At 41.3% G+C, this 13,702-nt stretch overlaps 1 long non-coding RNA gene across 3 annotated transcripts in view; it reads left to right on the forward strand.

The window, feature by feature from the left end:
* The first annotated feature begins 3,391 nt into the window (after window positions 1-3,391).
* Window positions 3,392-13,702, forward strand: part of LOC110192967 (uncharacterized) — a 46,780-nt gene continuing 36,469 nt past the window's right edge. For 2 of the 3 annotated variants that reach the window (XR_002320328.2, XR_002320326.1), the window contains exons 1-3: window positions 3,392-3,450; window positions 8,240-8,313; window positions 10,745-10,840. This is a non-coding gene — a long non-coding RNA (uncharacterized LOC110192967). Of the gene's footprint in view, window positions 3,451-6,578; window positions 6,696-8,239; window positions 8,314-10,744; window positions 10,841-13,702 lie in introns of all 3 variants that reach the window. The other variant, XR_002320327.1, reaches the window with a different exon arrangement.

The following is a 13,702-nucleotide window of genomic DNA, read 5'->3' on the forward strand; positions in this document are numbered from 1 at the left end:
ACAACAACCACCACAACAGCAACGATGACAACCGCAACCACAACAATTTGTTCATTGATTGACTCGTTGCCTTATGTTATTCCTGTGACAGAGGCCCACACACAAGAAATCTCCTAGGAGTCAGGGACTCTTGGACTCTTCCATTTTCTTTCAAGGCTTAACCTGGTCTCCCTGATAACTAACTGAAAAGCCTGTTTATTCTTTTATGACCCAGCCCAGCTTCCCTGATAGTACCATGTAGGAGAATGAGTGGGAGAAGCTAACATGACCCTATTGGCCAAATGTGAAAAATTACAAATTAAATGTAAGGCCTTATACTTGATCATTACTCGGCTTTTTTATTCAGCAATTTTCATTAAGATCAGTGCTAAATGGCATTGAATTGGTTCAATTTTTATTTGAATTAGTGTTACTCCACTAGGCCTTGGAGAACCTTTCAGTGAGGATAGAAAAAGATGCTAATTACATAGCCTTCCAAACTACACTCGTTAGAGTCCTGTGGCGTGTCTTTTTTCTCTTTTTCACCCTTCTTCCCATCTCTTGAAATCTCAAGGAAAATGATAATAAGGACTTCAGGACCTTTCTTATCGGAAGAAAGGAAATCTACAAAAAAATAACAGTACAGTAAACTGAAGGAGAGAGAGATAAGAGACAGAGAGAGAGACAGAGAGGCAGAGAGACATAGAGAGATGGGGAGAGGCGGAGAGAGAGACACAGTGAGAGACAGAGATATACAGGGAGGGAGGGACAGAGAGAGAGAGAAACAGACAGACAGAGACAGACAGAGAGAGGGAGAGAGAGGGTCAAGGTCACTGGAAATCTGTTTTAAAGCTAAGTTGTAGCAGGAAGGAAGTCTTCATTTCAAATAGGGTTTTCAAGTCAAGGCTTCCTTCCAAAGTCCATTCCCCAGCAGATTCTATTGTGATGATAATAACCTGGGGAGTGGGAAGTGGTTTTACTTGGATGGAGAAAGGAAGATCTCCCTGTGATGGATGCACCATATGCAGTGCAAACAACTGACTTGCTCAAAGTCTCAGTTCAGTGAAAAGATCTATTCATGTTGGAGGATGGGAAAGGAGAAAGGGGAGGAGGTCCCTAAATTACAAATGCTATTTCTCAAAATTGGCCTCTACCAGCAAAGGTTTTACTTTCTACAAGACTCAGCTGCCTTCTGATCTGTTCTGCCACCAATGTTCCATGAGCCATGAGCTGCTAATCTACAGAAAGAGACCACCCAAGTGATTCCTGGTGGGTCTTGCTAAGATTCCAACATTAGACTTTGATTTAGCAACAGACCATTGGAGGTTGCTGCTAATAGAATCACAACATCACAGGATAAGAAAGGACAGTATAAACTGCCAAGCCCAGGGCTTCCCAGAGGAAAGAAGGCAGAGCAGCCAGTCTGTCAGGGGAGGTCCTAGGTCATTACTGGAAATATTTCATAAAGAAGGAAATGTTTACTAGGGTATAGAATATGAGGACCTGAGAGGTTGAGTGGGAAATGACCTTAGAAGTTCCCCAGATAGAACCTCCTGGTTTCACAGTAGAGTAAACTGAGGCCCAGAGAGTTGAAATGGTTTTCCCAAAGCCACATAAAGGAGGTGACAGAGCCAAGATTTGGATCCATTTTTTTCTGAATCCACTCCAGTGTTCTTGTGCATCATGCTTGTGATGGGGTAGAGTTGATTCAATTAAATTCCAATCAGTTCGTTATAGTACGCACCTGTTAAATGCAAGATGCTTGAAGGCTAGTCAACTAGATTGCAAACTCTAATAGAAGAGGAAGTTTCTATTCTGGCAATGAGAACCTGTCTGCTGGGTTTGCAGAGGCTCCGCACTAGTGGAGTTGTGGGGTGATCAGTATTCTTGACCAGCATAAAGCCTGAAGACCATCAACTGCTGCTGAAGACTTCAAAGTTCCCTTTCAGCTCCAGCTCTCTGATTCCATGAGCCTGGGCCTTGAAGTCTGAGGAGACTTGCTACCTTCGTCAAAAGAATGAGGGACAATTGTAAAGATCTTAGCGATACTGAAGTGCCAACAGGAAGCAGTCATGTTCAGATTTCCCCTCCCAGAAGAAATTAAAATGTCTGAACTCGAGCACTGGAATCACAGCCATATGTTTAAAATAAATTCTTTCAGTAAAGGATGCATTTCATCATTTTTAGAAGGACAGTTCTATCAACAGATCATTGAATTATCAATGTTGCACCCAGCATACCATGAAGGGATTCACCACCTACAGTGCTGGAATAAGTGTAATATGACAACACACACAATATGTGGTGCAGTGGAAAGTGCTCTGGATTTGGAAAATGAGCACTTGAATTGGAATCCCACCTTTCTCACTGGCTGGGTGACCTTGGCCAAGTCATTTCTCTGGGTATCTCAGATTCCTCACTTATGAAATAAATTCTTCAAAAGTCCTTTCCCACTAAAAATCGATGATACTAAGAAAGGATGGGTTTCCAAAGCAAAAAAAGTCCAAATTTGACAAAGATATTTGAGATCCCAGTGAATTAAAAAGTATTGCAGTAGGACTGCTTGAATAAAATTTGAATTTGGAGGATATGTCATCACTTCACTTAAAGAAAAGGGAGCAGTCTTCAACATAATGTCAGCATCCTCTCTCCAAATAACAAGAAGATTTGTAGAGCACTTTAAGTTGAGCAAAGCACTATATATACACATATGTGTATGTATTTATCTATATACATATATACATATGTGTATACTTATATCTATATATGTACATATGTGTGTGCATATATGTATACACATGTATATGTGTTTGTATACATATGTGTATACATCATGTATGTGTGTATACATATATTTACTATATATGTGTATACACATGCACATACACATACAGAGAAAGAGAAAATAGAATTCCCTGAAAGACTTCAGCATTTTAATCTCTCCCCATACTCCACAGAAATCCATGCCTTTCTTTCACTTTTCTAAAATTCAAAGAATGCCTGAAGTCATGAAAAGCAGTGGTCAGTTTCCTTAGGACAATTTCATGCAAAAAATCTTCAGCATAATAGATCCAAAGAATTTCAAATGCTTTACAAGAGCAAAGATTGTCTTGGTTTTGATTTATTTACAGAAATAAAAGCCATTTAGCAGAAAGGTCTTGATGAAAAAAAAAGTCAATTTGAAGATCTCTGCCTGTTGCCCCCTCCCCTTCCCCCAATGGTCCCCTGGTGATGAGTTTTGTAATTGCAAAATTTGAAAAATGATGCTCTCTTAAATGTGTTTCAGTTGGTTTTTCCTCATTTCATTCTCCCTTGCCACTAACCACTGAAAGAGACCTATGCTGTAACAATCCAATGTGGGCCCATTATTGTGTAATATGTGATTCCTCTTTCAAGTTACTCTATAATCAAACACACATTCACACATGGCTGGACCAACTGGTGCTGGAAAAGGCATTGGATTGTACAGCTGTAAGTACATAGATACACACATACACACACATATTTACATGCCATATATATTCACACACATATAAATACATGTAATATATATATATATATATATATATATATGCTATTTAAATTTGTAGTATATCTCATGAAGAGCAACAAAAATATCAAGTGAATCTCTTTATTTGATGTAGGTCTTGACTGTGAAAACAAAACCAAACAAATACATATGTGAGTGTGTTTATATATTCAGGTGCTGTGTCAAGTCAAGTTCATTTACTATTGGATAATTTCTGCAGATATGTGGTAGTGGGGAGTAGTATTTGATTCTTGGAGACTGGAAATTTCAATGTATATTGTCATCCTTCAAGTCAGAAAGAGAAAAATTTGGGTTTGCTATGGCGGGTGGCTGAGGGAAGAACCCCTTAACAAATGTTATCCTAAAGTGTATAGACCCCATTAGCCACTGTGGACTCCCCTCCCCCACTGACAAATTTCACACACAGGTCGGATGGCTAGACATTGGGTGCTTTAATTAGGATCGCATTGTAGGTATCAACTGAACACTGCTGAAGGTCCCTCTAACTCTGCAGTTCTGTGATTCTTTTACATTCTGATCCCAGAGGTCAGCCCGTCTCAAGGACCAAATGAACTCTGAGCAAATACAGTCAATGGAGGGTGCCAAATGGCATGAAACCTAGACCCACTCCCTTCCTCCAGTAATCTCTGTATAACCATATTTTCAGTGGGAAAAATGGCTCATTAGATTCCAAGACTTGGTGTCCTGCCACTAGAGAAATGGAATTAATCAGCCCCAGGTGACAATTAATCGATTTCGACCATGTCCACACATGTAGAATGTTAGTGGATAGTAGACCACAGAAGGAAACTTCACTATGGATCATTTGTGTTCCTCTGAAGACCTAACCAGAGCTTGGGTTAGGAGTGGTAACCATGGTAATCTAAGTCTTGTTTCTGGGAAGGAAAAAAGTTTAGAAAAAACATCACCTATGCACAGCAGGGTCTTCTGTTCACCCTTGGACAAGAGGGCCAAAGGCAGGGAGAGGGTCTATTGATGATCTAACAGCTGGAAAGTGAAAAGCAGAGGCCATAGCACTTACTAGTGCTTAGATTTCCAATCCAGCCATTGCTATGAAACAGTTACTTTTCTTGGGATTAGCCAGAATACTCTTCCTATAGATGACTTTGGGATATACATCAGAAAAAATAAAGTGTTTTTTTAAAGGACTCTGAGCCTGGCCCCAATTCTCTAGAACCCTCAGTTATATACAAGATGGAGCAAAGGTGCTGAGAGAACTTTGGAAAGCTGTGGCTGCCATTAAACCTAAATCCAGAATAATGCTGTGAATCACTTAAACTTTTAAATCATCTGAGGAAATGGTTCCAAGGAAACCCAGGGTCTTGCTTGGAAAATTAACCTCTAGAGTCAGTTTGAGAGGAAGAAGCCAGGAAATTTAGAGGTCAGGCTGAAATCCCATCCCCAGCCACCCCCATGCTGTATGAACTGCTGCTAAGGCCTTTACAGAATGGCTGCTTTTATATCCCATCTGCTCCAGGCAAAAAGGGGAGAAATCTCAATGTCCTTGACATAATTAGTTGATGGAAGAGTTTATGGCTGCTCCCTAAGGCCTGCTTCCTTCATTTATTTTCCAAGCTCTTCCTTGGTTTTTGTTTGTTTGCTTGTTTGTTTGTTTCTTAGATTAAAGAGCAGGAGAAAGAATTCAAAAGGACAATGCCCTAGGCAGCCTTCCATGGGCACCCTAGAGGAGCTTTTGACTACCAGATAATGAGATTACAGAGAAAGCCTTCTGTATCTCTATAGTCATTCTAACCTCTTTCTGCCAGTGACTCCATTTGGGGAGGGGACTTCCAAATAAGTTCCAGTAGTCTTTCTCTGGTGATCTCAATGCAAGCAAAAGTGCATAGGGGTGTTTTTGTTGTTCAGTAATTTCAGTCATGTCTGACTCTCTTCATTACCCCATTTGGGGTTTTCTTGGCAAAGATACTGGATTGCTTTGCTATTTCCTTTTCCAATAAAGGTCCTCTATCAATGATGAGGTTCTGCTGAGGGTCCCATATGTAACTGACATTGTTCTGATTATATCTGGGGCTTTGCTATTATTTTCTCATGACCAGAGGACCCCCTCTCCCTCAATTGTTTCTGTAGAATTATTTTTGATTTGGTAGAAATCTTAAAGGTCACTTACACTAACTTCATCCATTTCCCAAGACTGCAGGTTAGTAACTCTCTTAACACTGGAGTACCCTCCCACCCAGCCCTATCCAATCCCAACATACACAACACATTTCCAGGCTAACGTGATGAACCTAAGACAAAGTCAGTGGAAAAGGAAGAAAGGAAGATGGGACAAGTAAAAGGAATGGAAGGATAGGGAGTGAAAAAGGGGAAAGGGAGGAAAGGAGAAGAGGAGGAAAACATGCAAATCACTGGTGGAGTATAGGTCATCACAGATGACTCAGACACAAGTCACTGAGGGCATCAGTTACCTGGGCAGCACCTCTGCTGCTGAAGATGTTACTTTTTGTGCAGAACGTTGCTTTCCTTGCCCTACCCTTTTATGAGGTCACACAGTGCTGTGTTGGCCAAATTTTCAGCCTCAGGCAAGGAGAGAATTGGACAACTCCCTTTAGAGCCTCCAACTTACCCACAATGAAGCAACTGGTGCAAGAAGTTCAAAATGGAGCCCAGGCACATTACATGGAAAACTGCTCAAATGATGCTGGGGAGGTGGCCATGGGACCAAAGGCTTGAGGAAGGCTGATCTTGGTAGAGACCAGTCATTCTCTGTCTTGACTAATTATTCTTATTAATTAAGTACTTAGCTCAGTTGTTTCTGAATTGGTAAGGAACTATGAATACTATCAGGAACCTCGGAACTCTGGCAACCTGGGGCAAAAAAGCCTTAGTTGACCCAACCTAGTTACGTCTGAGTAACTTCATAATTAAGCAAGCAAAGATAATTCAGTCCAAATACCTAAATCACCCTCAATAGCAGACTCTAGGGCCAGATAATTGGCTCAGTTTGTCTCCATATATTATTGAGCTTGCTTATTTGTGGTTACTGTTGTATTCTGAGCCTATAAAGTAATCAACATTAACATTGCAGAGAGGCCAGTAGTGAGCACGAGCTGATTACAACATATGGCCAATGAGGAATTCTGAAGATGAAATGGGACAAAGCTTGTCATCATCTGATGGGAGAAGAAGATGGGATGGTCCTATGGTGAGAGTGAGAGATTTCAGGCAGGTGGCCAGAGCACCATTCTGGTACCCTGGTACACATCCTGTAGACTCATTCTAGTGAACTGGTAGTACAATATAGGCAAGATTCACACAAGAAGAGAAAGCAACTACAGGTTGTCAACTCCATTTTTGGAAGAGCTTCCCAATTGATGAGGCCACATGTCCATCTGGTTTTTGAGTGTTTACGTTCACGACCTTCCAAAGATCAATCAATTTCACTTACGGCTGTTTTGGCTCAAGGACTGTCCAATACTAGATTCTCAAGACCACTGCAGATATTGCATTTAATTCAGGATGATGGCAGCTTGTCACCTCCCAGTGAGGATTAATGCTGACACTATATTAGAAGGGTACTTATAATGTGCTTTTTTAATTGAACTCTTTGAATTAAAGGAATTTCACATTCATTTTTAAAGGCCTCAAGTCTTCTAACATATAACATATTTTGCTTTACCTCTCCCATCACCTAAAGGTCTCTTCCTTGTCATCACCTTGAAAAAATATAATTAACTAGAGTAAAAGAAGAGGGTGGTAGGAAAGGGAGAGGGCTTCTGTCATATCATGAACATAAGCTCATTTCATTTCTGGATTTATTGGAATGAGTTTGGCATAAAACATCATTGGGAGAAATAGAAGGGCTTCAGTTAGCCCTCTGAGGTCTTTGGGAGCTGTCATTCATCACCTGTAATGTCATTGGGAGAGTTCTGTGGTCTGTGACTCTGAGAGAAAGGCCATGCACTTTCATCTGGCCACTGGGCTTCCTTGGGAGGCCACACAGTCTATCAAACATGTTTTATTTATGTACCAATCAATTCATGTCCATCCCTCCTTGTAAGGAAGGTGACTACAAAGATACAGAAAGTGATATGCCTACATGATCCAAAGTGAGGTCAAGGGTCTTTGCTGGCTCTCAGGAACAGGTCTTTATCTCACCCTGCTCCACTGAGAACTAACATTCTGTGTAGCATATGTATTTATATCCTGTGTGCCAAAAGCTCACTCCTACATATTCTCTCTGTAAGCCCTTCATGCTTTAGTGTAGATGCCCAGTCACTTAGAGAGATATTGTTTACTAGATTCTAGAGAATAACAGTGGGAGTAATCTACTTCCCTCAGCGTTTAGGGCCTCTTCAACATAGAATCATCGATGATTCCCTATGGTCTAATCACCATGGATTATCCCTTCACAAGTCCTGTACCCCTTCTCCCAATGATGGGTTACACCTACATTCTTCATTTTGTGGAGGAACTCTGGCTAGCCTGCCTTCATTTTCCTCCTTGCTGTGTTGGGGAATTTCTTTGGACTTCAGAACCATATTCCAGGAGCAGGAACCTTGATTCCCTCCAACTCCCTTCCCTCCACCCCCACTGCCCCATATCTTTTATCCTGCCTTTCAGCTCTCTTTAGCATTCTGCCGTTAGAATGTAGGCTTTTATTTATAGCCTCATTGCTTAGCAGCGTCTGGTGCATAGTAGGCATTTTATAAATGCTGGCTTCCTTCTTTCCTGTTTCTTTGTCTTTAGTACTCTGGCATGAAATCAAGATGAAGGGATGGAGAGAACATTTAGGAGGTGGGAATTACACACTTTCTTGTCAGGTAAGCCCTTGAAATAGAATCACAGAGAAGCATTCAAGGCAGGATAAGGGAGTGGGAGTAATGAGGAAAATCTTCCATCAGTAGATTAGTGGGACTAAGGTTTTGAGCAGATTTCCAAAAGTCATTTGTCTGCTTAGATTCAACAAGGATTTTGAGCTATCAGGAAAGTGCAAGGTCATCTAGCCGAATGCCCTAGTTTTGTAAATGAAGAAACTGAGACCCAACCTGCCTATGATCATACAGACAGGGAGTGTCACAGCTTGGATCTGAACCCAGGTTTAGTATTCTGAGCCCATGTTGCTCCATTGCACCATGCCAAGGACCAACTGAATCCTACATAATAGGTAGAGTGCTAGGTCTGGAGTCAAGAATATGTGAGTTCAAATTCAGGCTCACTTTTGCTAGCTAGCTGTGTGATAGAGTGTCTTGTCTGAAGAACAGCCAGGAAGTTAGTGTCACTGGATTGAAGAGAACTGGGCAAAGGGAGGAAGGTACAAGACGAGGAAGGTAGTAGGGAGGATATAGGTTATGAGAAGATTTGAACATCAAATGGAGGATTTTGTATTTGATCCTGGAGGCCACTGGAGTTTTCTGAGTGTATGTGTGTTTGGGGTGGGGCGGGGGGGGGGTGACATGGTCAGACCTGGACTTTAATCCCTCCTAAGCTTATTATGAAGACAACATGAGATAATGCCTCAAAAGTGCCTTGCAAACTTTGAAGGGCTCTATAAATGCTGACTGTTATTATTATTATTATTTCACCCATTATTTAGGACATATTCTCCTTAAGAGAAAGGTCTCTTGATAGTGTTTTAAAAGCTGACTGCCAACATCTTTAACATAATTATTATTTTTAAATTAATTGTCCACAATTAATTAGGCATCATATATTTCAGGCAGGGACAGCTCAGTGGCACAATGGATAGAGTACCAGGCCTGAAGACCTGAGTTCAAATTTTGCCTCAGACACTTTCTAGCTTTGTGACCTTGGGTGAGTCACTTAACCCCCAGTTTCCTGTAAAATGAATTTTAAAAAATTGTGTAAAATGAGCTAGTATCTCTGGCAAGAAAACCACAAATGGGGTCACAAAAAGTTGAACATGACTGAATGACAGCAGCACCAATATTCCAGGCAGTGTGGTCCAGTGGATAGAGAACCTGTCTTGAAGTCAGGACATCATAGACTAGTATTTTGCCTCTGCCACATACTGGTGGTGGGACCCAAGGTAAGTCACAGAAGCTCTCTTTGCCCCAGAGTTCTCTCTAAGATAGGAAATCACAGAGGAGTAGCTCCTGTATACACAGGAGGGAATGTTTCCTCATGGGTAGATAATCCTACTGCTCCAATGAAATCACAAGGCCAGCTCCATTGCATGGTACAGAATGAATGAAGGCTTTTGAACGTCAATCTGCTGTGTCTCAAATCAAAACTCTGGCTGGGCCCCTTTGAACTTCTCCCTTATTTCTGATAATTGACAAAGGACTCCCTTATTCCAGCCTCCCTCAACCTAGCCTTCCACAGCCCCCAAGCCTCCATTCCTCCCAGACTCCCCCAAATCATTCAGAGCTTTGCTCCACATGCCTGTGGTGTTAGCCATGATGTCCTGTGTCAAGACAATAAGAACAAGTTGTCTTCATTTGGCATTACCAGGTCACAAAGCAGCATCCTCATGGCAGACCAGGAGCTAAACAGAGCTGCCCTTTACCTTTGTCTGCACTTGTCTGTGCCCTGGCTGTTCTCAGGAAATCTGTGGTACAAACTGTCCCCAGTGTTGGCAACTGGGAATTGGTCAGTAAGTGAAAGCTTTAGAGAGTGTCTTGATACACTGAAATGTTAAGTAACTTGTCCACAGACCCGCAGCCAATAACAGTCAGAGGTAGGACTACCCCATTTGCCTCTATGGTGTAAGTATCATTATTTCTATTACCAGATGAGGAAACTGAGGAACAAGGAAGTGACTTGCCCAAGGGCACATTAGTAGGAAGGAACCAAACCAGGACCTGCCCATGGACCTAATGCCCCCTGTGCAGTGCTGCTGCTTCCATTCTTTGGGCTTTGGGGGTATCTATGCAACTTTAAAAGTCTCCCCCACCTTCTACCTCCTCTCCTTGGACACTGTAAGTTCTTTACCTGCACTTTCTTTTGTAGCTGCTCCCACAGCACTTGAGGGGGTATACTCCAAGAATATTCTAAATCTTCTCATCTGACTGCCTCCTAGTTATTTAATTTAGAAAAAGCATAAAGACATCAGTGGAGCTGGAACCATATTTGCCATGAAGTCATTATCACCCATTGGAAAACCAAGGGAGGGGAGAGATGTCAAGTGTGTTCCTTCCATACCTACTCATATGAATAAATAACATTTTTGTTCTTTTGGAAAAACATTAATTTCATGGGCTCTGTTGTTCAGAATATTGGTTATTCCTACAGGTAAGTAAACAAAACAGAGTTGAAAGAAGGCTGGCTCTGGACATCAGAACAACCAAGCAGATGGGACTTCCAAGAGCCAAGCTGGTGGAGTAATAAGTAAGTCACTCTCACTCTCTCTTATTGACCTCTGAAAGTCCAGAAAATATCACCCCAGGAAAAAAACCTTGGATTAGCTGAGCCAGCAGAAAGATGGGGTACAGCAGTCTGGTAGCCCAGGAAGCTTGGGGGACTAATGGGAAAAGCCCCTCTTGCTCTAGGGGAGGGGGAGCAGTACAGAACAGGAGCCATCCCAGCAAGCCAGTGGCAAACCCCACCTCAGCAAACCGGGAGGAGACCATGAGCCTCAGGTTGGTGGAGCAGACACCCCAAGTGCCTTGGCATAGGCAGGGAACCAGTAGACATAGGCTTAGAAAACCATCACATGTGCATGTGCTTCAGTGCATCTCCAGGCTGGCACAGCTCCAGGAGACACAGCTCCAGGCTGGCAGACATACTCCAGCAAACAAACCTTCCAGTGCTTTAAAGAAGTCTTGGGTGAGCAGGCATCCTCCAGGGTCCAGACTCCCCACTCCCACCTGAGAGTTCCAGTGTTGTTGACTCGAACTCATCACCACGTGAGATATCAGATGTCTAAAGCCACCAGCTGCCAGCACCTGAGGCCCCAGCACCCAAAGCTAGTGACCAGGTCCTGGGTTCCCAGCACAAAAAGTTTGGGTTGGTGCCCCTGTGCTCCAGCAGGAAAGATCAACTTTAAAAACCAAGAAATAGGCAAAAACCATGAGAAAAAAAAGCAGAAGTGGACAATGACCATAGATTTTTATTAATGGAACAGGAAAAATTAAGGCGCAAATTCAGAAAAAACAACATTGTCAATATACCCATATCTGAAACTTCAAAGGGGAATATAAACTGGTCTCAAACCCCAAAAGCCTTCTTGGAGTAGCTCGAGAAGAATTTTAAAAGTCAAATAAGAGAGGTAGAAGAAAAATTGGGAAAAGAAATGAGGTATGCAAGAGAAAGTCAATAGCTTGGAAAAAGGAAGGACAAAAAATGAGTGTAGAAAACAAGTCCTGAAAAAATACAATTGGCCAAATGGAAAAAAGGAAAAAGTACACTGAAGAAGACAACTCCTTAAAAAGCAGAATTGGCCAAATGAAAAAGGAGGCGCAAAAACTCACTGAAGAGAAGAACTCCTTAAACAAGTAAAATGGGCCAAATGGAAAAGGAGGCACAAAATCTAATTTAAGAAAATAATTCATTAAAAATTAGAATTGGGCAAGTGGAAGCTAATGGCTCTATGAGATATCAAGAATCAGTCAAATGAAAACAAAAGAATGAAAAAAATAGAAGAAAACATAAAATACCTCATTGGTAAAATAACTGACCTGGAAACTAAATCCAGGACAGAATTTAAAAATTATTGGTTTATCTGAAAGCCATGATAAACAAAAGAGTCTGAAAATCATCTTGAAGGGAAATCATCAAGGAAAACTGCCCTGAGGTCCTAGAACCAGAGGGTACAACAGTTATAGGAGAATCCACCAATCACCTCTTGAAATAGACCCCAAATTGAAAATGCCAAGGAATATTGTGGCCAAATTCCAAAATTACCAGGTCATAGAGAAAATACTGCAAACAGGGGCAGCTAGGTGATGCAGTGGATAGAGCTCTGGCCTTGGAGTCAGGAGGACCTGAGTTCAAATCCAGCCTCAGACACTTGATACTTACTAGTTATGTGACCCTGGGCAAGTCACTTAACCCCAACTGCCTCACAAAAAAAAAAAGAGCAAAAAGAAAAAGGAAAAAGAAAAAGAAAATACTGCAAGCAGCCAGAAACAAACAATTTAAATATCATGGAACCACAATCAGGGTTACACATGACCTTGCAGTTTCTACATTAAAAGATCAAAGTGTGCAGTATACAGTATTCTATAAGGCAAGGGACCAAAGGTCAACTACCCAGGAAAATTGAACATAATCCTTCAGGAAGGAGATGGACATTCAGTGAAATAGGGGGCTTCCAAAGCTTCCTGATAAAAAGACCTTAGTTCAACAGAAAATTTGACCTTCAAATACAAGACTCAAGAGAGGCATGAAAAGGTAAACAGGAAAGAAAAAAAAAACTGTTATTAATAATGGTGAACTGTTTATATACCTACAAGGGAATATGAAACTTGTAACTCTTGAGAACTGCATCATTATTATGACATTAAAAGGGGTATGCATAGAGAGAGTGTATACGTATGGAGTTGACTTTGATATGATGATAAAAAAATCTAATTAGGTGGTGAAAAGGGATTGTACTGGGAGAAGAGGAAAAGAGGAGGCAGACAAGGGTAAATTATATCACATGAAAAGGCACAAAGACCTACTACAGTAGAGGGAAAGAAGGGAGGGAGAGGAGCATAGTTTGAACATTACTCTCATTAGATATGGCTCAAACAGGAAATAACATAATCAGTTAGGTATAGAAATCTAACTTACCCTATGGGAAGCAGGAGGAGAAAGGGGAAAAAAAAGGGAGAGGTTGGATAGAAAGGAGGGGAAGAAGTAGTAAGGGAAAAGGGGAAGAAGAGCGAGGGCCTGATAGAAGGGAAGGCAGATTGAGGGAGGCAGTGGCCAAAAGCAAAATTTTAGTGAGTAGGGAAAGGGAGAAAGGAAAGAGAAAAGCATAAACAGAGAAATAGGATGGAGAGAAAGACACAGATAGTAATCATAACTGTGAATGTGAATGGGATGAACTCTCTCATAAAACAGAAGTAGATAGCAGAGTGGATTAAAAAACATAATTCTACAATATGTTGCTAACAAGAAACATATTTGTAGCAGAGGGATACACAAAAAGTAAAGGTAAAGAGGCTAGAGCAAAGTATATTATGCATGAGTTGAAGTAGAAAAATCAGGAGTAACAATCCTGATCTCAGACAAAGCAAAAACAAAAATAGATTCAATTAAAAG

This window comes from Phascolarctos cinereus, unplaced genomic scaffold (genome assembly GCF_003287225.1).
Source record: "Phascolarctos cinereus isolate Bilbo 61053 unplaced genomic scaffold, phaCin_HiC Scaffold_4;HRSCAF=312, whole genome shotgun sequence".
NCBI classification, from domain to species: domain Eukaryota; kingdom Metazoa; phylum Chordata; class Mammalia; order Diprotodontia; family Phascolarctidae; genus Phascolarctos; species Phascolarctos cinereus.